Source organism: Equus caballus, chromosome 12 (assembly GCF_041296265.1).
Source record: "Equus caballus isolate H_3958 breed thoroughbred chromosome 12, TB-T2T, whole genome shotgun sequence".
Lineage (NCBI taxonomy): Eukaryota > Metazoa > Chordata > Mammalia > Perissodactyla > Equidae > Equus > Equus caballus.
In genome coordinates this window covers 3,049,931-3,076,584 of record NC_091695.1, presented here as the reverse complement: position 1 = coordinate 3,076,584, position 26,654 = coordinate 3,049,931, and the positions used below count along the sequence as shown (strand labels likewise).

Sequence of the window (26,654 nt, the reverse complement as noted above, 5' to 3'; positions counted from 1 at the left end):
GCCAGAGTTTGGCCCCCGGGCTGCCAGTTTGGGACCCTTGCATTTGAGTGACCGGAGTAAATAGTAGGCACAACTCGGAACTACGAGGGCTGGAGCGATGATGACAGAGTGTGAAGGTCACTGAGGCAGGCCTGAGGGAAGAGAATCCAGCCCTGGGAAGAACAAACAAGGTAATTGAACCAATAAAACAAAACTCCAGGGGCCCTTGGTATGACACTCAACCACTAAGGTGTGCACAGCACTTCCCAGCTTCCAAGGTCACCCTCAGGCCTTCTATTCGATCTCCCCAGCAGCCCCATGGACGAGGCATCATTATTACCCCTATTCCAGAAGTGAAGAAGTTCGCGTCAGAGCACATAAGCAGCATGCCTACAGTCCCACAGCTAGGGAGGGATGGTACCCGGACTTAGGGTGAGAACTTGCGCTTTTCCAGAAGTTCAAAGAGAAGAACTACAGGCTATTGTACTTTCTCGACCTCTTCCAGGCGATTCTGATGTACAGCCAGGCTCGACAACGCTGGTCTAGCGCAATGTTCTCAACCTGGGGTGACGCTGCACCCCCTGCCCCCAGGAGACAGTCAGCAGGGCCTGGGGGCATTCGGGGTTGTCACAACTGTGGGGGCGCGGGTGGGAAGTGCTACGAGCATCTCGTGGGTGGAGGCCAGGGATGCTATGAGACATCCTACAGTGCAAGGGACAGCCCCCACAACCAAGAATTCTCCAGCCCGAAACGTCAATAGGGCCAAGGTCCACACTGACCTGGCCTCAAGTGTCTGGTGATTTAAACCGTGATCCGAGAATCAGAGAATTACCATGTCCCAGAGCTCCTTAGATATCCAGCCCAGCCCAGCCCCCTGGAATCAGATTCTCTGGTTGAACAGAACCCCAGGCAATTCACATGCACTTTGAGAAGCAGAGACCATGCTTCCTCGGCCATCACGGAATTCTAGAACAGAAAGGAACCCTGGCAGTGGGCCAATCTCATTATTCTGTAGACAGGAAAACTGAGGCCCAGAACAACTGTGCAACTTGCCTGTGGTCACACAGCTTGCCCATGGCAGCGTCACAGTCAGATTGCAGATCCCAATTCCCTGACCTGTGTCGTCTCGGAGATGCCAGTTACGACCAACACGTGGACTCCTCCAACAACTCTCCTCTCTGCACAGTGGGTACCAACCTTTGGGGGTGTCTTCCAGGCCTTTCTGAAGCCAGAAGTCTTGTTGTCCAAGAATTTTTTTTTAAAACTATCTCACAACACCACAAAGGATTACTGTTTACTCACTAATTTTGCCTCCAGATATTTAACAGTGAAAGTGGCCATACGGCCCCCACTCTGGGGGACTCCGGCAGCCAGCAAGCTGCAGCAGAGTTCCCCAGCATGACGGCAGCCGCTGACGTGGTCTCTCCCGGAGACAGCTGGGGAATGATGCTGAACCAGTTCCAGAGGAGTATTTAGAATTAAACAGCAAGCGTAAAAGGGTTTACACGGAGGATTTACACAGCTGAGGTCACGAGCAGGTTGTGACAGGGTTTGAGGCAGCTCAGTTCAGAATAACACAGACGCACATCAGAGCCCTTGCTGGATGGCTGCCCCAGTCCTTGGGAAGGAGACAAAAACACATTCTTTCAGGTATTCTCCAGGCTCAGCTTAAGCCAACATATACTCTAGTTCCCGGACAGTGAGGGAGCCCAAATGGTAGTCTCTTAATCCTAGAATTTACTAGAAACCTAACTACTGTCACAGATGCCTTCAACAAAACACAGAACTCAGCTGGGTCAAAAAGTACCAGCAAAGCTGGAGAAAGTTCTGGAACAAGTAAGGAGATCGACAAGGAACTGCAGGTGTTGCTGGCGTTTGGCAACCAGCTAAAGTGAAACTAGAAGACTGATGAGTGCGTGAGAGAAATCTTCTATTTAAACCTCAAAATTCACCAGAAAGAAAGAAATGAAGGCCTAGAGAGGTAAACACACGATTTCAGGTAGCGTGTGATCACACACAAATGAACCACACAAGTAACGATGACAGGTTGTTTGGGCAGTGGCTAGGGCACATGTTGACCAGGTTTTCCCATAGGCCACGGTCAAAAGAGGGAGAGAGATCTTCTGGTGAGTTCCACGGCTCTCCAGAACCCTCTGGGCACAGTTCATGCTTGAGCACACCTAGGCTCGCTCCCTCAGCTTATGCCCTTAACCTTCACACCCTTGACGCCTGACCTGCCTCACCCTGGTCCCAGCCCCAAAGCGCACACACCCACTTTGATAAGGAACACGCATATATTTTCTATTCAAAGCTCAAACAGAGTAAAGGGGGCTGATTTTCATTCTAGGCCTATCCATTACTACAGAGAAAAAAAAAATGGGTGAGCCATCCTCCAAACAAAAAGCGTCACACAGGTGTCTCGAAATTTCTGACCAAGAGCTCAGTCAACTGGTTTGCTCTGGAGAGGCCTCCAGAGCTGGCTGAACCTGGCTGGGAGCTTCTGCTTGTTAATAAAGCCAGTATATCATGGTATCATTTATTATCCTGCTACAGAAATGTCCTATTTTTATAGGGGGAGGCAGAGAATGTCCCCTACACATTTGAAGAATACAAAAAAGCAAAATCCCAGAATATGTTAGAGCTGGAACTATCAGGGGATAAAAAAAAACAAAGTCAGCTTAAATTTAATGGACCTTTTAAATGCCTAGGTGATGGTAATTAGAGAGCAAGCAGTATTTCTTTAAACGCTGCTAGACAGAACTTAATCCAATTTAGATAATCACTAACCTTTGCTTTTTTTTCTCTCTCTCTCTCCTCTAAATGAAATCCAAGGATTGATCTACAAAGGCCATAAACTGGCAAAACATAAGAAAAGAATAAAGAGAGAGAGACTGGCGACTATTACCTCAAAGGGCCAAGGCCAATTACAATGGAGACGGGCCTCTCTGGCTCCCCAATGTGCACCAGCTCTAACCAGGGATTCTGACCAGGCGTCTCCAACAGAAGGCCTGGGGCGGGGGGGTGGGAGGGAGGTATACGCCCGCCCCCGCTTTCCCCTCTGGGCACCTCGCTGGTGTGCCAGTCTCCAGGCCTCGCTCTGCAGTGTGACCGCCGTCCCAGGCCAGCCCAGTGCTAGGAGTTCTCTACACACACAGTATCTGCAGGGCCTCTCCTCCTTCCACGGAGTTACCACTGTCAAAATTATCCAGACTCTCCCTCGGTTCCTCCACTGCCACCCCCGCCCCCATTTTAGAGCTCCTGCACTGCTCTGGTATCAACTTCTGATCCAGAAACTTCCAGGGAACCACTAGGATCTTCTTGGGGACTCTGGATTCTTCAAGGAAGGCCTTCCTGAATAAATACAAAATGTACTGGAAAGAACAAGGGGCTTAAGTTACTGGCTGTGTGACATCAGGGAAGTAATTAACCTCTCTAAGCCTCTGTTTTCACATCTTGAAATAGAGAAAAGAAGATCCACCTGCTCAGATTGTTGGGAGACTGAAATAACATGACTATGGCTGTCCCTGGCTCACAGTAGTTGCTCAATAAATAAGTTGGCTGGTTTGTTTTAACTGCACAAGTTTCAAAATGAGCCTGGATCCACAACCCGACAAAAATGTGAATGAACTCAAGTTCACCTCTGACGCCCCATCGTTGCCTTGCATCTATGCTCCTAACCTCCTTGGTTCCAAAGTGGAGTCTTCTCTTGGAAAACAGGGCCTCTGCTTATCAGGGAACCGCTCTCTCTGTTCCCAAATTCCTAATCCTGCTCCACCTACAAAACCCACAAAACATTTTATTCCCAACTTTCCGCAGCTGAGACGTTAATTCGCACCGACTTGTTAACAAATGATACTTTCTACAAGCACTGCTTTTCACAGCATCTCCATCTTGCAGACAGAGAGGCAGCTCTAGAGAAGGAAGTTTGAACGACGTGTTAAACATGCAGGATCCTTCAGAGAGGTCACGCTCTATTTCTCAATTCTGCATTGGTCTAGCTCTGCAAAAAGATAAAAAAGAAAACAGCTGCAATTCAAGAAAGATGTCAGTCTATTTCACCTCGTACAAGGCAGTACAAAAAGAATGATCACGGGAAATATACACCTACAAACCCTTAGGAAAGAGAAATAATTAAGACACCAGGAAGTCCTTCCTGAATTCAATTTCCCACAGATAACTGGTGTAAACGTTGCACACATACTGTCAATCAACAAGCTGAAGATGAGGACATCTAGGTGTGGATTATAAGCATAGAATTCAGATAGCAGTGTAACAGTCTTCTAAAGACGAGATTAGGATTTTTTTTCATTAATTGAGCCACTCTGTGATATTAAAAAAGAAAGAAAGAAGGCACCAAGCTAATCAACTATAAGATGATCTCACCAACAAGTGGGGAACGGAGGGGACAGACATCTCCAGCACAGGCTGCACTACAAGCCCGAGTTAAGCAGCTGGAGCCCATTCTCAGCTCCCCCTGTGGGTGTGACTTCGGACAAATTATTTAAATTCTCTAACCTTCAGTGGGCTCATCCATGTAATGGGGATATAACAGTACCCGCCTCTTCGATGTTTTGGTGCAGATTATATAACATTATCAAAGTCTCTTAGTGCCCAGTTTAAGACATAATAAGACCTCAAGACATGTTTGCCCCCTCCCCTTTTTTTAAATAAAGGGATTATTTTTGTAATGGCCAAACACAGACATTACTGAAATCTCACCCGTTGAAATAAATATACATCCACGACCCTCTAGATCTGAAAGAAATGAGGTCTCCTCATTGAGAAACAAGCTGGTCTAAACTCTTGAGAAATACGCCAGACTAGCTTATTTCTAAGGCCTTTTTTTTTTTTTTTAACAGTATTAATGGTTCTAGCTGTTAAAAGTATCAATAAAACACTGACAGGACATTAGTTGGGGTTGGGAAAACCAAAGACTACTTTGTGGACTGACCGAGCATGTTTCCCTTGTCTGCTGCATTCTACAGAAAACGCTGCGAACAGCACCCGTGGTCGGGTTCTAAGGCTCAGGACTGCAACCAGAGAAGACCCACAGCCAGGTCCCACAGAGAGCAGCGCTGCGCCCCTCTGGGTGGACCGGAACCTCACCAGGGCTGCATTTAAAACGCGGCTGCGTCAGTTTCTGCAAGCTCCATTTCCCCTCCTGACCCACTTGCTGCTCCACGTTGTCAATAACAGAGCCTTCCAGCCCAGAGCGATTCACCAGAGCGCAGCACTATGACATTCTGCAGTAAGTAGGGCAAGGAAATGTCATGACTGCAACCCACGGTGGTGAGGATGAGCAAAGCGAGGTCAAAAAGGGCAGTCTCCGGGGCTGGATCAGCGAACACCCTTTGGTGGGGGAGGCGGGAGGAGGATGGAGAGGATCAGGACTGCTGGCGTCCTTGACTGCTTTGGTCCTTTGCATGGGGTATTTGAATTTGCACGTATCGTCTGGGCAACAGGTCCGGAACTCCGCCCCAGCAGGGATGCCCGGAGACTCCAGCCCGAGCTTTTTCCATGCGGGTCCCGGGAGCAGACGCGCCGCTGAGCCGCCGCGCGTGAGCCTTCCGTCTCGTGGGGCGCATCGCAGTAATTGAAACCTTGCATACCGCAGGATTGCAGTGGCGTCTATAAATACTCACCGCCTTTACTGCTGACAAACAAAACGCGGGCTCCCGGCACCGCGGGGGAAGAGGTGGCGGCATGTGACCGAGGGCGGGGGCTGGGTAGAACCGGGGGAAAACCCTACTGCCAGCCAGGGAGGCACCCCGGAGCCAATTCCTGAAGCACGGTTTGCAAGTACACAGCCTGGTCCGACCCGGGGCGGCCGCCCCTAAGAAAAGGGGCAGAGAACTAGAAAGGGAGGGTCCGAGCCGCTGGGGCGGGGCCCCCGAGCGCCCCCTGCGCGCAGTGAGCCTGCCGTGCGCGCACAGTAGGCGCGCAGGGAAAGCCTTGCCAGGCGGAGGGCGGGCGGGAAAGATGAAGCGGAAAGGGGATGCCACCGGGTCTCCCCAGGCTGCGCCCGGCCCGCCCCGGTCGGCGGAGCGAGCACAAAGTGGCTGCCTGCGCTGCCCCCTCCGCCCACGCTCCCCCCGGGAAAGGGGAACGGCAGGAAAAGATGGGCAGTTTCGGGGCGCTGAATCGCCCGCGCTCGAGTAGGGCAGCTCTTTAGATTTGCCCCTCAGGCCGCGGGAGAACGAGAGAGACAGCCAAGCAAACTTTCTTTTCGATCTCCTGGCTCAGCCTGGGTCCCACGATCGGCGGCATCCCCCATTCCCGCTCACAGCGGTCCCGCGCCCCCTCTAAGCCACGGGCGCAGGCGTGGCTTCCCCCGGCCGCACCACGGTGGGCTCGAGTCCGGTGCTCTACGCCTGCCAGCAGCGTCCGATCGATGGGAAGATGCTTACCCACGCGGGGGTCCTCACCCGGTTGCGCTAAAATGTGAAGCCCCCCTTCCCCGTGTCCCGCCGGACTGCGCCTGGCGTGCCTGGCGATTTTGTTCCCAGTTCTGTGCCATTGCTGAGCCTACGACTCTAGCCCCTCCCGGGGACTTCCTCCCTCACTCCCCTGGGGTCCCCGGGGTGAGTCACCTTGAGTCGCGCACACTCGCTGCTCGCCTCCGAACGCCCAGGAAAAAGTTTCCGGTCTTCCCGAGAAAGTTTTCTCCCCAGACAGGAACAAGCGCCCCGGATGGCTCTCGCCGCCGCGCTCTGCCAGCTCTCCCTCCTCCCTCCGCCCTCCTCTCCCAGCTCTGCCCTCCGCGGGGTCCGGTCCAGCCTGGAGTCCTCTCCGGCGCAAGTCAACAACGCGGCGGCCGCGGAGCTCCCCGAGCCGGGCTGGTGACACGTTTCCCTCCTCTCTCATCTTACGGCCTCCTCCCCCTCCTCCTCCTCCTCCCACTTTTCCTGTCCTGTGCTCATCGCTTTAGTTTCTCTCCAACGGCCCCCACCCCACCCCACCCCATCCCACTCCATCCCACTCCATCCCACTCCTCCGCCCCTGCAGCAACTCTCACCCCGCTGGGGGTGGGGGGAGGGGGCGCCTGTGCTCACGGGCAGTTTAACAATTTCAGGAAGTCCAGCTCTTTGACTTGAGAAGCCGGGAGGATGCAACAGGTCAAGGGAACCCAGTGCTGCGTTTCCCTCACACAGGACGAGACGCCCCCTCTCCACCGCGGGGTTCCCCCCCGTCCCCGCCCCCGTCCCCGCCCCCGTCCCCCCAAGAGGGGAAACTCTACCAAGAAACCAAGGGGGTGAGTCTAGGACTCGCTAGAGGTCTGGAGCCTGGGACTTGGGTTGTTTTAAGAAACAGTCCGCAGGCTGGTTTCAGGAGCTAAGTGCAGTAGTCAAATAAAATCCCAGTGCAGTCTCTCCTTCAGATTTGCAGACTCTTAAAGCTGCCAAGTTCTCTTTGCAACAGAAGGTTGGAGGGCCCTTCGAAGTTTGAAACAACAGAAAACCAACCAATCCCTAAATTAAAAACAATGTAAAATTATTTTCAAAACTTTTTTTTTTTTTGCAGGTGTTAAGAATTTGATGCAGCTGTTTTCAGGACTCACTGGCTTGCATCATTTCAACCTATGGTTGAGCAGGAAATACTTTAAAAATGCTGCCGGCTTACACATCACACTTAGCCTTGAAACCACAGTGACATTTGCTGAAGAAAAGATGTATGTGTCTTTTTATGTCAAAACTGAGAAAAAACTTGTTTGTATCTTGGTCACTGTGACCTTCCAAAACCTACACAAGGACTGCTGGTCAGGGTGTGCCCAAGGGGGCCAGTTCCTAGAGCTCTGGGTGCCTCACTTAGGTAAAGTGCCCCACTTCAGATCAACTAAAGTATTCTCAGCACAAACCCCAGGATGATGAAGAGACTTTCAATCTCCTCCCAGGAATCACCTACAAAGAAACAGGGGCGGCTCGGGGCTGCCCAGGAAAGGAGAGCTGGGGTGCAGTGAGCGGGGAGGGGCTGCAGGCATGTCTTCAGGGCAGCTGTACCAGGACTGCAGAGCCAAAGCCTGGAGCTGGTGGGTCAAGGTTTCTATACCATCTCCTCCTCTTACTGGCTACCGCACGTTAGCCAAGTTACCGGCTGTGCTATGCCTCAGTTTACTGCTGTGAAAACCGGGATCAAAGCAGCAGCTATCGAAGTGAAATAAGCCAGGCGGAGAGAGACAAACACAGCACAATTTCTATCACATGTGGAAGATAAACACGTAGATGAGGACAACAGATTGGCGGTTACCAGAGGGGAAGGGTGTGGGGGAGGGTGAAAGGGGTGAAGGGGCATGTGTGTCTGGTGACGGATGGAAACTAGACTATTGGTGGTGAACACGATGCAGTCTTTACAGAAGCTGAAGTGTAAGAATGTACACCTGAAGTTTACACAATGCTAGACACCAACGTGACCTCTATAAAATAAAAAACAAATAAGTAGAAATTTAAAAAGTGGTAGCTATCTCTTAAGGCTGTTCTGAGGATTTCATGAGTTCATCCAGAGACAGCACTTAGACTCTCTGCTAGGACTCAACACATATTAAGTTATTATTGTGACTCCTATTGTCCTGCAGGGCTGGGCAGTGAAAAGGGCGCTGTTTCTGCCCGGCTGCCGAAAGACCGATTTGGGAACATTCAGGCTGCATTGCTCACTCCCTCACCTCTTTCCAGCCTCTGTTCAATGAGGCCTCCCCTATTCGGTCTATTTAAACTTGTAACTGGTTCCTCCCTCCCAGTCCCTCTCATTCAGTTCTGCTTTTTCTTCTTTCCCATTGCATCTGTCACCTTGGAATATATTGCATGATTTACTTTTTAAACAAAATTTCTCTTCTCTCTCCCACCACCTCCTCCTTGCAGGCTAGACCATCAGCTCTACAAGAACATGGATTTGTTCTGCTCGCTGCTGTTGCCCAAGGTCCTAAAACAATACCTGGCACATAGTGTGCAGGCAGTAAATGTGTAGGAATGAATCCATGCACGGGTTCTTTTAGCAAACACACTCTAGTGATTGCCTATGGTGGGTTGGGCACTGTGCAATAAGAAAGACACTTAATCACCAGGCCTGTCCAAGGGTAAAAGAGGCTCCCTCTGGAAGAAGTGCCACAACATGGGCGGGTACCAGCCGGGTGGGGGTGCCCTAAGAGAGTCCTCAAGGACCGAAGGGAGATGTAAAGAAGTTAAAGTCGCTTCTAACCCCAACAGTTGCTAATTTTTTAAACAGAATTTTCTTAAAGTGAGAAGTAGCAAGCATTTTGGTGTAAATCAGAGCTTCTCTCTAAGCACCACTGATACCAATATATTATACTTGTCACCACCCAAACTTTTACCGAAATTATAACTAAATGTCAATGGGGCGTTGCCTTTTCTTACTAAGAAACAAAATTTTGTTAGGAGAAACCAATCCAAATCATTCTACTTAAACATTCGTTTGGAGGAGAAAGAAATTCTAGGTCTTCATTAGACCTCTCAGGTACACAGGATGCCATGGTCACAGCCTCTGAAATGAACACTGGCTCAATCAAGACCCTTGCTGAAAGGGTAGGCCTTAGGCAGCCCCTTTAAGACCAGGGGTGAGCACTTGACCCAAATGCAGCCAGCCAATCCACAGATTTGTTCTCTGACAAACTCTGGTCCCAAAAAGGTACACTGGGCCAATCAGATTCCATTTCTGGAGTGTGCGCACACACAGACACACACACAGAGCTAATACCCCTCCAGAAAAGCTGAAAGGCATGACTTTATCTGAACTGTAGATTCTAGAAGCTGCAGGCTGGCTGTCTGTGGACCAGCTAGATGTATATTGCTTGAACTCCACAGTGTCAACATTTTTCAAATTACTTACCAACATGTAAAAATCAGAAAACTTTAGGTAAAAATAAGGATTTCCAACATGACTGGAAAAATCTGGGAGACCTGACATTGTTCACGCCACCAGCTGCACGGCCACCGTCACCTAGCATGGCAATGTTTCTGTCTCCTGCAGAAGGGGCAGCAGGCTCCAGTTTGCCACGATCCCAGCCACTCCCTACTCCCTGTGCCTCGTGTTCCCAGCCTGCTTCTCCCATTTCTGCCACCCCCGACACGGTGAGAGAAGGGATGCTGGCACGTAGTTCGAAGGGGCCGGAGCCATGAGTAAGCAGGAATTATGCAAGAGGATGGCATGGGTTCAGACCATTTTTCTCCCTGGCAAGGGAACCCATTTTTTAAACAAAACCTTGCTTGGAATCGCAGAATGTGCACACTCCTGAGATAAAGGAAGCCATGAGGTGCATATGGAGGCAAGTGGACAAGAAGGCAGGGAGAAGTAGAGGCCTGCCCGGGGCTGCCTTGGGATCACCCCACATTCCAGCTCCTGCTGTTCCAGAGGCCTCTCGTTCCCCTTTTCTTTGTTCCCATGACAGTGCCTGCCCCGCCCCCCATCCCCACTGCTCATTCCTATTTCCAAAAACCTAATCAGACCAAGTTCAGGAGGGGTTAGGTGACTTGTCCAAAGTTATGCAGTAGCAAGAAAGGACAGGGCAGGGATTCCCGAGGCCGATTCGGTGCTCAGGTACTGCCTCTACTCCCTCTTGGGCCGATTGCTCCCATTTCTGAATAATAATTTAAATCATTTCAGTTTACAGAATCATAGCATTTAATGCCCTAAGGATCTGCTATACAATAGGTGTGAAATAAATGCCTGGTGAATTCAGGTGTTCAAGCTCTGATCTCCATTCAGAACTCCTTCCATGACACCTCCATGTTTCATACCATGTCGTAAGATTGTCATATTCCAATGAAGAGAAGCATCACATCCTTCCATAGGCTTTCTCCTTTCATGAATGGAAAAATGAGGCCCTGAAAATCCAAGATCTGTTGCTAATGGCTGGTACAGCGTTTGTGAGGACCACAGACAGGTCCCCCAGGCACCTGCAGGGTTAGAACAAACAATTTTTCAGTCCTCAGCGCTCCGGTCATAAAGTAAGTTAATGTAGTTACTCATGATCAGCACCAGTCTAGATATAGGACTTGCGTAAGCCCTCGATAGATAGATGTCCACAGCACTGCACCATCCATAAAAACAGGAGCATTTGAGAAGTAAGCTCAGCATCATTTAACACTGGGGTGTAAAATCAGCGACCTTTGGCACAGCAGGAAGACAACACACAAACGAAAAGAATCTTGCCGTCCCTCTGCCTTCTTTTTAACTTCCACAGTAGAAAAATGGAGAAACTTGAAGTTTGTTTCTAGAAGAATTTTGGATGATACAAACAAAAAGTTATTTTTGTCCTTTTCATCCTTTTTTTTGATAGCAAGAGGGTGTTTGTGGTATGTTGGTTTCTACTTTCTTTTCTGCCTTTCGGTATTAGGAGGAGTCTGCCCTCCACTCTGAAGGGGCTGGTATGTAATTCAATCTGAATATACTTGGAGAATAACTTGAATGAGCAAATCTTAAAAGTGAAAAATACTTTAGCAATCTTACATGAATTTTCTCTGGATAATACGGATTTCAATTATTCCTTCCCACAATTCCAAGTCAGTCAGTTGGCTGGCAAATATTGACCGGTCACCTGTTGGTGTCAAGTACTGGAGACGCCACAGGGAACAAGAAAGACAAAGTCTGTACCATCAAGGGGCAGAAATCAAACAGTAGAAATGGATGAAACACAGGAAGGGAATAAGTTTGCACTATGGCGAGGATGAAGTGGGGACCAGAGTGACAGTAGGGAAGAGGAGAAGTGCTTTCTTGAGAGTCATCAGGGATGCTCTCTCAGGGAAGGTAGCTTTGGAGTTGAGACTTAAGTGATGACAAGAGGCATCCATAGGAACAGAGAAACATTCCAAACAGAAGAAATGGCCAGTACAGGGACCCTGAGTCAAGAAAAGGACAAGTTAGAGGGATAAAAAGAAAGCCAGTATCCCACAACTAGAAGGACCTGTAACTAGGATATACAACTGTGTTCAGCGGGGCTTGGGGAGATAAAGCAGAAAAAAAAAAAAAAGCCAGTATGGTTGAAGCATAGCAAACAGGTGGAGAGCTGAGATCCAAGAAATAGACCTGGTGAGTCATGCTGAGAGTTTGGTCACAGTGGGAAGTCCTTGGAGGGTTTTAGGTAGGAAGTAATGTGATCTGATATCTGCATTAGAAAGATCTCTGGCTGATGCGTGGTAGATGAACTAGAAAAAGGGCAAAAGTGAGGCAGGCAGACCCTAAAGATGTAGTCCCAGGAAACCAAAGAAGAGATGGTGATGCTTGGATTAGGTTCAGAGCAATGATGCTTGTAAAACATGATGGAATTAGAGATGATAGGACTTCCTGATGAATTGGATGTGTGAAGAAAAGATGGTGGTCATGGGTGATGCTTCAGTTTTTTCTTTGAGCAACAAGATAGACAGTGGTGCCATTTACTAAGATGGGAAAGACAGGATGGAGAGTGAAGCTACAAGAGGAATCAATCGTTCTGCTTTAGCCATGTTAAGTTTTAAATGCCTGATGGGGGAGCCAAGAAGAGATGTCAGACATTGAATGTGTGAGATAACATTGGAGGCTGGAGAGAGAAATTTGAGACCTCTCAGTGTATGTAGATGGTACTGAAAACCAATGGACTATTAGGTATGATACCTTGGAGAGTGAGTATGGATGCAGAAAGAAGTTGGGAAGACTAGAGGAGTCTAGTAAAAGAAGAGGAACCAGCAGAGGAATAGAAAGAAATGAGTTGCTAATGAAATGGGGAAATCCAGGGCAGTATGACGCAGAAGCCTAGAAAAGAAAGTGTTTCAAGAAGGGAGGATCGGTCAAGGATGTCCAGTGCCATCAAAAGGTGAAGTATAATGATAACAGATTGTTGACTTTTCTTTGGCAAAATGTAGGGCATTGGTGAGCTTAATAAGGGTCCTTTCAGTGGAGTGATGTGGGAGGAAATCCCATCAGAGTGGGCTGAGGAGAGACAGAGAATGAAAGAAATGGAGACAGAGAATACTAACAACTCTTTCAGAAAGTTTTGTTCCGAAGAGGAGCAGAGAAATGGGCTGTACCTGGAGGGGGATATGGGGTCAAGAGAAAGCCTGTTGGTTTGACTAATGACAGTCGTGAGTGGCTTAATGATGGAAACACATTCTGAGAAAGCTTTGTTAGGCAATTTCGTCATTGTGTGAACATCACAGAGCGCACTTACACAAACCTAGATGGTGTAGCCTACTACACGCTTAGCCTGTATGGTGCTAATCTTATGGGATCACCATCAAATATCTGATCTGTTGTTGACAAAAACGTTATGCGGCACAAGCCTGTATTTTTAAATGAGTAATAAATAGTAAGGCATATTTTGAAGGCTGATGAGAATTATCTGGTAGAGAGGGAAATTGATTTGTCCCTACTCAAAGTCTGGTGGGAGGGGGAAATAAAGGCTCTTCTTGAGCACGTTCTCCAAATGTGGGACATTTAAACACATTTTAAATGCAATAAATTGACATGTTGGGACTGTGATGAACGATGTTAGTGGAAACAATGTGGAGGTAAGATATTGACACGCACAGGGAGGGTTCTCATATCAGGCCTTCTGCATTACACAACTGCAAGGAACGTCAGTCACTTGGGTTGCAGTGTGAATGGTGTCTTCTGGAATTGTGCAATATGGCAGACTTGCCCCGAAGAGTCTTTGGGCTAGCTCCTCCACCGGCCAATCATTGGTGCAGATGCGTCTCCAGACTTCCTCCGCTATGCTGGAATCTGGCTATATACATCAACCTGCTCACCACTGCCACATCCAAGGATATCAACATAGGGATTGTTTAGTTTCATCTCTCAGAAGGCCTTTTGCATCCAGAGGCAATGGAACACATTCACAGCAAACCACACATCCCTGTTTTTGTATCAAAATGTAAGATCAGTGCATGCAGTCCATCTCAGCACCTTTAGGCAGGACTGGATGGGAAACATTTCAAATAAATATTCAAAGTTGTTCCAAAAAATTCTTTGATTTTCCTTGGTCAGTGTAGCAGCCACTTGGGAATTCTTGCCCAGACCACGTCCTCTGTCGCAGGAACCAGTACATACCTCAGATTCTGCAGGATGGGGCGGTGGATCATCCCGTGACTTGTGACAGGTGACTAGTCCTGGGAGTGGAATTCAAATGCTGTATCAGATGGCTGTGTCCTGGCTCCATACCTCCCCCAGCAGGACTGGCTCCATGTACTGCTGGCTTCCTGGCAACACTCACAGCCTCCTCAGTACTCTCTGCCTCCGGGTAATCGGGACTAGCCTCCACGTGGCCTTCGTTCCTGTCTCTCCATCAATGGGACAAGCCAGGTTGCCCTGAATCCCCCAGACTGTCGTCACCACATGACTTCTCCATTCCCACTTGGATCTGCCTCCCAGCCCTTCCCCACCCCCCAAAACCTTCTGTTGTGTGCGATGGAACCCAGAGTCCATCATCAGCAAAATCTCCTATATCTTCAACTTCTTTCCTGAACATTCCATTAGCCTTTATGCTGTAAATTGGTCGCTCTCAAAAATTTTTGGCTCAGGACACTCTTAAAAATTACTGAGGACCCCAAAGAACTTTTTTTATGTGGGCTATATCTATCAATACTTACTGGACTTGAAACTAAACATTAAAATTAATCCATTAATTTTAAAATAGCTATAATAAAATCATCACATATTTTATGGAAAAGAACAATACATATTTTTTTAAAGTCATGGGAAGAAAGACATTGTTTTACATTTCTGCAAATCTCTTTAACTTCTGTCTTAATAGAAGACAGCAGAATTCTCCTCTCCGCTTCTGTGTTCACTCTGTTGTGTTATCACACATCATGTAGCCTCTGGAAAATGCCACTCTACCCTTGTGAGAGAATGAGAGCAAAAGGCAAATAATATCTTAGTGTTGCTATGAAAATGGTTTTGAGTCATGGATCTCTGACAGGGTCTTGGAGACTCCCTGGGGTTCCCAAACCACGCTTCGAGCACCGCCGTTGGGATGACCCTGATTCTCCCCTGACGTCCTCTCTAGTGGGGGTGGTTTCTCTCCAGCCCTCCTTGCACCACTGGGCTGTGAGAGAGAGTGGTTCTTTTCCTTGGTCCTTGTGCCACTCTGACACCACAGTCCCTCCCTGAAAATCCCCATCGGATCATCAGACTCTTCTGCTCACTTCCACCCCGCGTTGTGGTCCTTGCAGATTCCTGGGTTATCCCCTCTTTCCTTGAAGCTTTAGCTCGTGAGTCATGGTCACCCTGTTAGCTGTGGCTCCTGTCGTAATTCTTGGTGATTTCAATCTTCATAGAAAGAACACTTCCAGTGTCCTGGCGGCTCAGTTCCCTGACCTCTGCTCCAATGTTCTTGTCTTCCACTCTACACGCCACTCACTCTCATGGTCAGCCTTGACCTTCTCGTCTCCTATTGCCACCCTCTCTCATTCTCTAACTTTCCCGTGCACTCACTCCAGAATTCCCTGGCTCCCAGGGATGGTCTAGCCTTCATGAACTCTCACCCCTGCACGTCCTCACTTCCTTCCTCACCCAGATTCGATTCCATTAGTACATTAACTCCCTCCACCCTTTTCTCACTTCACTGTGTTTGCTTTGCGAAGACAGGGGTGTTCGATCCGACGCTCCTCCCGCCCTCTGCCTGCATCCGTAGAAGCATGGCTGGAGAAATCCACGCAACCTCGCTGCCTGGTTTCACTTTAAATTCACACCCACCACCCTCCTGGGCCCTTGATGCCCCTCAGCACCCATAGCAGGTGTCTCTAGTCTATTCACTCTGCCACTCTCTCCAACACTCCAGAACCTTCACCCACATCCTCTGCTCATCTGGGAACCTTCTTTCCTTCTTTGCCTGAGAATACAGGAACATCTAATGATAGTTTCCATAATGTTATTAACTAACTGTTTGTGTCCCTCAAAATTCATGTTTTGAACCCCTAGTGATGGTATTTGTAGGTAGGACTGTTGGGATGTGACCATGAGGATGGGGTTAGTGCCCTTCTAAGAAGAGAAAGAGACACAAGATCGATCTCTCTCTCTCTCTCTCTCTCTTTCTCCACCAAGGAAAGGCCTTGTGAGCACATAGCAAGCAGGTGGCATCTGCAAGCTGTGGAGAGGGCCCTCACCAAGACCCAAATCTGCCAGCACCTTGATCTTGGACTTCCAGCCTCCACAATTGTGAGAAAATGGATGCCTGCTTGCTGAGCCCGTCAGCCTGTAGTATTTGTCACAGCAGCCTGAGCTGACTAGCGCTGTTATTCCTATGCACCTGCTAGAATCCGTAGCCATATTCGGCCTCCCTCCTATTGCTGGAGATGAAGAACCAAATCGGAGGCTGAACCCCGCATTGTGCAGCAGACCCCATCCCCCCACTCCCATCTCCTGGTAGAATGTGGAGGATATTCCCCCTGCCTCCCCTTCTGGTTTATGTTGAGCAAAATACCTTGAATGAGTTTTGCGTATTCCTTTTCTTTGTCTTTCTTTGATCTTCTCCAATCAGGCCTTCCTCTCCATTCTGTTGAAACTGCTTGTCAACGTCACCCATGGTCTTCACGTCACATAGGAACTCATCTACTACTTGTTGAGGGAATTAAGGGATAAATTCTCAGATAGTGAGGATCTCACAACAGAGAAGTCACACACAGGCACACAGAGAGAGAGAGGGAGAGAGGGGGAAAGAGACAGAGACAGAGAAAACTCTTTCTCACCCCAGCTCCCATGAAGCCTGGCTTGGCCTTATTTCTGTGAGAGCCTTTTTTATTTAAGAGTGGGGTTTTTGGGAGGATGTGGAGAAAAGGGAGCCCTCACACACTGCTGCTGGGAGTGCAGCCACAGTAGAAAACTGTATAGAAATTTCTCAAAAGATTAAAAATAGAAATACCATACAATCCAGCTATTCCACTTCTGACTATCTAAAGAATCCAAAAACACTCATTCAAAAGGATATATGCACCCCTATGTTCATTGCAGCATTATTCACAATAGCCAAGACTTAGAAACAACCTGTGACCATCAACAGATGGTTGGATAGAGATGTGGTGTATATACACACAATGGAATACTAGTCAGCCATAAAAAACATGAAATCATGCCATTTGCAACAATATGGATGGAGCTTGAGGGTATTACGTGAAACAAAATGAAGCACATGGAGAAAGACAAATGCTGTATGATTTCGCTCATATGTAGAAGATAAAACAACAAGCAAGCGCACAGAGAATAGATTGGCAGATCCCAGAGGGGAAGGAGAAGGGGGCATGAGGGAGGGGAACAGGGGTAAACGGGCACATGTGCATGATGACGGATGACAGCTAGACTTTGGGTGGTCTATGTGGAAGAGAAATATAATGATGTGCACCTGAAATTTACATAATGTTATAAGCCAATGTTACCTCAATTCAAAAAAAAGATCGAGGTATGGGTAAGGCCGTCCTGTGCAATGCAGGGATCTTGACCAGAACAGTCATCTCCTCCAGTAGAAGCCAAACCTCACAGTCAAGACGTGCTTCCTCGTGGGGAAGAAACCCAAACCTTGGATTAGACCTGGTCGTACTATTCCTTAATCCACCGGAGTCTCAGCTGCAGACACAACCTAGTTTTCCGGGATTTTCTAGGGTCTCAATGAGGTCGATGAGAGCTCTGTGAAGAATTTGGCACAGCGCTGGGTACACTTAGTACTTTTTTTTAGTGGCAATAGAAATGCAATGAGGCACCGTACTCAGAATGAGAGATCTTCGTGTGTCTATCATCCATTACATTTGCTTCCCTAGATGGACAATCCCAAATCCTTATGGTCAAGCCCAGTGTTGTGCTCGATGCCCAGGGGGGTTCGCTTACGTTTTGACCTTTCTTTATCCTCTAACATTTGTTGGATCCTTGCAACACAAATGTACTGTTGTATTCGAGAGTACTGTAGAGGGGGAAGCAGACTTCGATAAGTGGTCCAAGAATATGGAAATGAAATGGTCATCGTAAAACATGACGTCCGCACCCTCCTCGTTTCAAAAACAGATCAATTAAAGATAAGGAGCATGATCACTCAGATTTAATGCAGGCACATAAGATAGTGGCTGCACTGGATATACACAAAGGCAAAGGCAATAAGTAAGACTGTGCTTATGCTTATTGATTTCTGTCTCTGGAGGAGGGAAAGGGAGTCAGGGGGCTGGAGAGGGAAGGGAGGGGAGAAAGGAGAAAGGGAGAAAGAGACGGTCAGGGCAGTGAAAGAGTTCTGACAGGGTGGTCCATCTTCACTGTGCTCAAGAGGCCCAATGAAAACTCCCTCGTGGCAATCTAGACCCCTTTCCTCAGAGTCAGTGCCCACCACACAGCCCTCTAACCACTAATTCAGTATGCTGGGTACCAAGATACACCCACGAGTGCATCTCATGCACGGTAAGCTTTTTGGGATTGACTCATGCTAACTAAATTCTCCAGAGCCTGATGTATAAACCAAGATACTACTTAATTTATAACCAGTAATATTGGCTTCTAGGACTGTCCGCCTAGAATCACATTTATAAATGATCTCTTTGTGAAAGAGTCAGCATAGGTAGTAAATTTATCCATTTTCCATTTTAATCTCAATCTTCCTTTGCCAGATGGAATCCCCATTATACCCTAAGCACTTCATGTGCCTCCTTCTTCCCTCCTCCCGCTCTTCTCCCTCTCGCTCTCTCATGCACACACAGATGTGAAATCTATAATAACGTTAATTACAACTGCCATTGACTTTACTCGCTGACGTAGGATGCGCTGACACTGCCCCGGGTGCTTCGTAAGTAGCGTCTCACTCAGTCCTCAGACAGCACTGTGATTATCACCCTCATTTTATGGATGAAGAGCTTGAGGCTGAATGAATGGGGCAGTCCTTTCCCAAGGTCACACGGCTTGTCAGAAGTAGAAATAACCACCCATTACAAGGTTTTACTTCCCACTGTCAGCTCTTCCCCACCCTTAGTCATCTTGACCTCCCAATTTAGGGAAAGGAAGCTGCCCAGCTGTTTGGGGAAGATAGATATTCTCATCCAAACCACCAACTGCGGGAAGGCTTGCTGCTGGACGTGGGAAACGAGGAGAACTCTGCAGTAGCAGGAAGTGTCCCGAGCAGGGCGCCCCGCGCCCCAGGACAACTGCACCCAGCCGTGCCCGAGGGTCGCGCTCAGTCAGGGTAGCCGAGCCAGCCAGTGGATGGCCGCCTTCACAAAGAACTCTCTGTTCGTTCCCTCGCAGTAATTGGGGCAGTTCTGGTCTGACAGGGACGCAGACCAGCCCATCCCTCGATGCCTGTTCCACTGCAGTGTGGTACTCGCGTTACCAGGGTTTGGGTGTTCCAGCCTGCCTTTCGTCAGTGAAGTCTAGCTCAGACCACACTGTTCCCTGAGCAAGGTGAAGACCACAGGATGTTGCTAGTGTTCCTGGAGAAAGGTCTCTGGCTCAGATAATTTTCGGAAATACTGCTGCAATAGCATAATATGCATCAGCCTCTTAGGAACCTGGAGCTGGTCTGCAGGAAGGAAACAGTCAATAATTTCATTTCTTTCCATGCAGTACTATTAGTGGTTTAAGAACAGAGCAGGCCACGGAACGCTGTCCTAGACAAAAGAACTGCATGTCGGTCAAATTCCCTTTGAAAAGGGCTCAGGACTCAATAAGATCAGGGGAGATCTTAATTGAGTCTGCTCAGTAGACTCTGCTTTCTGCTTTTAATTTCTTGAATGACTAATCTGCTGATAGTATCCTAAATTTGCTGCGAGAAAATACCCCTGCTTTGCTCTCCACTGCAGCGACAAAATGCACAGCCCCGAGCAATCGAGCACCTGGCCTGCCTGGGTGCCTCCCCTCAGCTGGAGGGAGGAATCAGCACCAGCCCTCCCTACGAGCAAGGATGAGGAGACGGATATGGGTGTGACCTAAGGACGAGCGATGGCAAATTAGCACGGGCAGCCGTGGCCAGGCCCCCTGTGACAGTGACTCGTTTGCTCCTCACAGCTGGCGTGTGCTGCCTCACTGGCCTGTCTTCCTGGGGAATACCCAGAACCCAGCACTGTGCCTCCTGAGTAGACACTCAATAAATATTTATTAGAGGAAGGAAGGGAGGGAGGCAGGCAGGAAGGAAACAAGTTGAGGTCTGGAGATGTTAACTCACCCCACCTCACACCTCTAGCAGGCGGGAGAGCCAGGACTCCACCTGGCAGCACAGCTGAGGGCTCCCCACCTCACCGAGCTGCCAAGCTCCCCATTAACCCACGCACAACTGGCCGCTGGGAGCTGGCTTGAGGCGCTGGCCACGGTGCTCGCACGTTAGCTGTGGCATCATTGTAGCTTGTGCAGTCAAAGTTGCTGTGTTTGTGTGGCACTTTTTTTTGGAGCACTTGATAACAACAGCTAAAATTTAGTGAGCAGTTACTATGTGCCAGGTGCTGCCCTGAGAACGTGACGGAGCTCACTCCCCATGACAGTCTTAAGAACTAGGTGCGACTATAATCCCCTCTTTACAGGTGAGCAAAACTGAGGAGCAGAGAGGTTGACAATTTCTAGTTAAGTGGTGGAAGCAGGTGACCCCAAAGCCTCTGTTCTTAGCATCTTTACTACACCCCTTCCCTCTGTCCAAAAGCAGGCATCCTGAGAAGAGGAAAAGAGGGGGGCAAGACCACCCACAGATGGATAATAAAATGTATCTATTTTGTAAATTTAACCCTTAAAAGTGTTTACTATACATAGTTCTAAGCTCATCGCAAATATCAATTCATGTAATTCTCCTATCACGAAACAACAGTATGAGGACAGGACTATTACTATTTCCATTTCGTGGATGAGGATACTGAGGCACAGAGGGTCCAGTTACTTGCCCAAAGCCACACAGCAGTGGCAGAGCTGGGATTCGAACCCAGGTAGTCTGGCAGGCTGGTCCCTAGGTTTAACCCCCACAGAGAGCTGCCGGATGAGACCAAGCAGGCACCTCATTTAAAAGTGAGCTACTCTCCACAGACCAGCGGCTGAAAAGGTCTCGCAGAGGAGGGCAGGACCACCTGCAGCCTGGAAGTTAGCTGGGGCCCGGGAGCGGGAGTGACTTAATCATTGTTCAATTTAGGCTTCCGGGCTGGATGGGTTCCTGTCTGTCCGACTGGAAATTAACAGCTGACTGTTTCTTTGTATTGTTGTGGGAGGGGTGGGCCATTCTCCCCGGGCCCCGCTGTTTCTGGAAGAGTAAGCTCGCAGCCAGCATCAGGCAAGTAAAGGCCGGTAGGTGGAGAGGACCACCTCCCTTTGTCTGGCGAGCTTGACAGAGATGGGTCACCTCCTACTTACTCCACTGGTCCAGGAGTTGGGTTCCTTCCTCCCCTCTTTGCAGGAAACCTGCTGCCACCAGTCAGCTCACAGCTCTTCCGAACCTCTGACAGAGGGAGCAGGAGGAAGGAGAGGAGGGAAGAAAAGACGTGAGTTGGGTTATTTGCTAGGAGAAGGGACAAAAGCTCCTCTAAGGAAGCCCTGAGAAGCTGCAACGACAGCATCTGTAGAAATGACGTTGAGCCATTGACAGTGGGTCCTGCCTGGCCAGGTGGGCCTGTCACCAGCTGCTCTGGGAAGATGTGGGCTCTGAGAGGGCAGGGAGTGGTGTCCGTCCCTGGATCTGTGTTAAATAACTGTGATAGGAACGTAAGCTAACAGCACTTCAAAGAACGGGCTCTGCTTTCTCTGATACACAAATACTTGCCTCTCTTTTCTGTTTACCAGTATGACTCAAGGGACGCTGTGTCGGTCTTGACCACAGCCTCAATTCCAGCCCCTCTTTCTTTTCCCCCACCTCACTCTGTGCCAGGTCACACTGAGCTGCTTGTGGTTCCGGGAAAGGCAGAACCACATGCAGGTCAGAGGTGCAGGCTGCGGAGCCAAGCTAGGTGCCAGTGCTGGTCCAGTCGCACGCCAACCTGAACTTGGGCACATCACTTAACCTCTCCAGGCCTGGGGTGCTTTGTTCTCTTGCTTCCCCTTGTAGACACCCACTTTCCCCTCCAGGACCCAGGTCAGGATCCTCCTTCCCCCGCACCCCAGGCAGGCTGCCAGAGCACTTTGCACACCGTTCTGACAGCATCTGCCTCAGTATGTCACAAAGGTCAGTTCACCTGTCTGTCTCCACTCGCAAGTCATGAGATCAACGACGTCATGTTACTTCTCTCTGAATCCCCAAGATCCAGGCAATGCCGGGGACAAAACAGAGGCTCCTAAGAGCTTTTAAGGAAGAGGAAAGGTGAGAATGAAGAAGGAAAAACAGACGGAGAGAGGAAGGGAGGGCAGGCATATTTGACCCCCCTAAAGAGAGCAGGCACGGCTGGAGAAGCGCTAGAAAAACGTCCTCTCCCCTCACATGTCTATTCCTCCTGTCCAGTGTCTAAAATTTCCTCCTGGGGAGATATTGTCTCCAGGATCTCCTGGTTTCTTTTCCAAGGGTAATGTGTTCAACTATTAACAGCCGAGCACCTTAGCCCTGGTTTACAAGATGAATTTTTGAAAGACAAGTGGAGGAAAAGCACGTCAGCACTTTGGCTCTAAAAGTGGAGGGAAGGGGCCCCAAAGGGGGAAGGGAGGGAACAGTGACTAAAAAAATGTCAATCTCAGTGAGCCACAGTCACAAGAAGGAGGACACGCGATTCGCATTCCCACTCTGCCCTGCCCGCCCGGTTCACTTGGAGTGAGTGCCCCTTTCAGGCTGTAGCTGGGGCCCCATTCCCACATGCAAGGCCGGGACCCCCAGGGACTGCTCCACTGCCTTGGCGCTGACAGAACATCTTTTCTGACTCTTTTCTTAAGATATGTGCCCACTGATTATCATTGTAGCCCTGTGACTTTGGAGTTGGTGGAAGAAAAGACTCTCTCATCGGCTAGCATCCTGGAAGTGCCAGGGACCTCAGAGGTCACTTTATCCAACTCTCTGCCTCATGCCGGAATCCTCTCCAGCACCCCCTCCAGAGGCGGACAGCACCCCCTCCAGAGGCGGGCAGCACCCCCTCCAGAGGCGGACAGCACCCCCTCCAGAAGCAGACAACACTCTCTCCAGAGGTGGACAGCTGACTTCTGCTTGAACCTCTCGAGAGAGGAGGTGTTCACTGCCTCTCGAAGCAGACATTCCATTTTAGAAAGCTCCAGGGCTAGATATAACTCAGAGTCTGCCACTCTGAAACTTCTAGAGAGGAAAAAACAAGTGATTTGTGTTACATGAAACTTTAGGAAATTCTGCAGGAGCGCAAGAGTAAGAAAAATGTTGTGTCTGCCTTGTTTTCTAGTAGACATAGATTTACCCTCATAAATGAACAACTTTGATGGTTAATTTTATGTGTCAATTTGACGGGGCTAAGGGATGCCCAGGTAGCTGGTAAAATACTATTTCTGGGTGTGTCTGTGAGGGTGTTCCCAGAGATTAGCAATTGAATAGGTAGACTGAGTAAGAAAGATGGCCCTTGCCAAACGGACAGGTGCCTTCCAATCCGCTGAGGGCCTGAGTAGAACGAAAAGGCAGAGGAAGGTGGAATTTGCTCTCTTCTTGAGCTGGGACACCAACTTCTCCTGCCCCTGGGCATCGGAGCTCCTGGTGCTCCAGCCTCCAGACTCGGAGCGGGACTCATGCCGTCAGCGCCTGGTTCTCGGGCTTTCACAAACAGACTGAACTGCACGGCCGCTCCCCTGGCTCCAGCACGCCGAGGAGGTCGTGGGGCTTCTGGGGCCCCACAGTCACGCGAGCTGATTCCAGCACTAATCTCCACAGATACGTAATATCTCCTATTGGTTCTACTTCTCTGGAGAACTCTAACACAACAACTATAAACAAACACACTATCTTTTGGTCACATTCCCTCAATGGTTTCTCTCCTCTAATAGGGAGCCATGGCCCTCAAATCTTTTGGACTCAGTACCCCTTTTACTCTTAAAACTGATCGATGACCCCCAAAACTTTGGTTTTTACAAGTTGTATCTATTAACATTTAACATTAGAAACTAAAACAGAAAAACATTAAATATTTAATAATTCACTTAGAAAATCCATGACATGTCAGATAACAGATTTTTTGAAAATTGACTATATTTTCCAAAAGCAAAGTATATATAGTTAGAAGAGTGGCATTGTTTTCATTTCTGCAGAGCTCTTTAACACCTGGCTGAAGAGACCATAGCTGGATTCTCGTATCTGCTTTTACATTCAGTTTGTTGCGATACCAATGTCATGTGGCCTCTGGAAAACTCCACTGTGTGCTTGTGTGAGAATGAGAGTGGGAACAGCAAATAGCTTATTATTATTATTATGAAAATAATTTTGAGCTCACGGACCCCATGAAGGGATCTAAGCAACTAACACCAGCTACGTAATTTGCAGTGCAAACTGCAAATGTAGGGCCCTTTGTTCAAGAGTCATTAAGAATCTCACGACAGCCACAGCAGAGCATTAAACCGAGCACGGGCCCTGTCGACTGCACAGGTCCTGAGGGCAACTTCAAAGGCCTCGACCACACTTTGAGAGCCGCTGCTGTAGCACGCTATCTGCATCTCAAATCAAATACTGGCTTAGGGCCATTAGCGTAGACCAAGGTGCTACAGAGGGAGGAACATGCTGGACCACCAGGTGTAGGTGTTGTTGAGCAATAACGTATCCATAACAACAAAAAGACATAACTTGTGCCAGTTTTCCCCTGGTGGCGTGCCGACCACAGAGCCTTCTCCCCAGCTCAGCCCATTATTCCACACTGACCACACACATGCCTCCAACTGATGGGTTGCACCCCTTGTGTTCCAAACGGCTGCACACCAGATAGTCAGAGGCTTGCTATGGTTTCCTGTTTTGTGTTTTATTGTGGTTACAGGCTTCGATCAGCCAAAGTGATATCTATAGTCCCCATTTTCCTGTTTGGTGCCTGACACATAGTAGGCACTCTATACAATTGCCGAGTTGAATTTTATATTTCTGGTGGGAGGGGAAATCCTACTTATTAAATGCTGCTAACAACCGATGGTTGGCAACACAAATACACCGTTTAGCTCTTCTTTCTGAGAAGGGGATGCTTAGGGAGAGCAGCAATCCCACTGCTAACGAATGGACTTGTGTGTTCTAATGACAACAGGTCCTTCTCCAGCAACAAGCTAGTGAGATTTCATGATGTTCCTGAGATGCAAACATACAGATGGCTAATAAAGGACGTGGGGCTTGTGTAGTATGTAGAAAGATACCCTTAGAATCCTGGTAATAACTTAGTCCGTCTCAATGAACATGTTTATACAGGTTTATAAATATAATTCTGTAGCCTTATAAAAATAAGAGTCTCATATAAATATAAATATGAGAGACTGCAGCCTCTCTCCCTCTCTAAGACAAAAATCTCAAACTCAGGACATTAATCCTTCACCTAAAATGGCAGGACGAGCTTCTATGCATATTAGAAGTTAAACTGCTGCAAGCGCAGAGGACCCAGGATCTTCAGGTCGAATCAGCCACTTTACAGATGGGGAAACTGAGGCTCAGAGACAAGAAGTGATTCTTTTGTCCAAGGTCACACAGCTGTTTAACAGCAGGCCTGGGACGCACCTGGTTCTCCCAACACTTAGATAAGGGGCCATCCGCACCAGCAGGGTGTGGGCTCTCAGGACAGTGTGGGTCCAGATCACTGAAAATTTAACCACTCATTTATCAGGGAATCATTAACAAGTGAAGCCCAAACATCTCCAAATCCAGCTGATGTCCAGCTCTCCTCCAGGGCCCCAGCACCATCCCTCCCCAGGTGCTTGTTAAACATCTTTCCTCCCTTTTCAGCATCTTCATCCTCTTCCCCTCCACCAGCCCCCTTTCCTTCCCTCCAATGTGCGTGCATCACCGTGGGGAGAAGATAAAACAAGCTTCACGTGGCTGGCTGCTCCATATAGTTATAATTCTAGTTCTTTCTCGCCTGTTACTGCCAAACTCCTGGAAGTGATACATACACAGAGGCCTCCTTTTGCTCACCTCCGTCACTCTCATTAGTCCTTGCATTCTGGCTGCCATCCCAGCGCTTAACAGAAACCACCCACTCAAGGGTCAGTGGTGTGCTTGTTCCTAAACCAAAGGGCTTCGGCGTGGCCATCACTCTCCTCGGCATCAGCGACCGTGCTTCACTTCCCCACGAGTGATCATCGCTCTGATGACACAGAAGCTTTGACACTTAAAACAGGTGAGGTGTGGAAAGGCGGTTTGTAAGGTCAGTAGTTAAAGGCATGGCTGTGAGCTTCCACGTCTGCAAGACAGGAGCAACAGCAGTACCTAGCATGTAGAGTTTTGGTGAAAGGCCATGAAATATGCTCAGAACACTGTCTGGCACACATTGCATGCTCAATAAATGTGAGTTGTTGCTGTTGATGTCATATTTGTCAACCTAAGGTGACCAAAGAGAGTTTAAGTTGGCAGGACGTGTTCACCTATCCGCCAAATAGAAGTGTTCGTTTATGCTCCGACATTTCCGTTTCTCCTTGCTGCTGTCAGACATCCCTCTCTTGTCGTATTTCCTTAAAATAGATCAATTTGGAAACCTGTTGAGGCAAATGACACTCCTTCCCCAGAGGGTCCCCATAAGTGTCTCAGAGATCCATGGGACCCATACACCAGTCACCGGAGATTCTTTTTAATGAGGAGCAGATTTAAATGAACCTTAAATTCGTGGAACACTCATGGCTTAGAACAAACCCCTCCAAGTGGC

General features: G+C 48.6%; 1 protein-coding gene across 10 annotated transcripts in view; it reads right to left on the bottom strand.

Moving 5' to 3' along the window:
* Nucleotides 1-26,654, bottom strand: part of PRR5L (proline rich 5 like) — a 146,403-nt gene that overhangs the window by 64,260 nt on the left and 55,489 nt on the right. For 3 of the 10 annotated variants that reach the window (XM_001488316.5, XM_070229317.1, XM_070229314.1), the window contains exon 1: nucleotides 6,570-6,708. The exons of 3 other annotated variants lie outside the window; for them this stretch is intronic. The gene's annotated coding sequence lies outside the window, so the exon portion shown is untranslated. Of the gene's footprint in view, nucleotides 1-6,386; nucleotides 6,498-6,569; nucleotides 6,709-6,994; nucleotides 7,111-26,654 lie in introns of those variants that run through there. 4 more of the 10 variants (XM_070229316.1, XM_023653889.2, XM_070229313.1 and 1 more) reach the window with 4 other exon arrangements.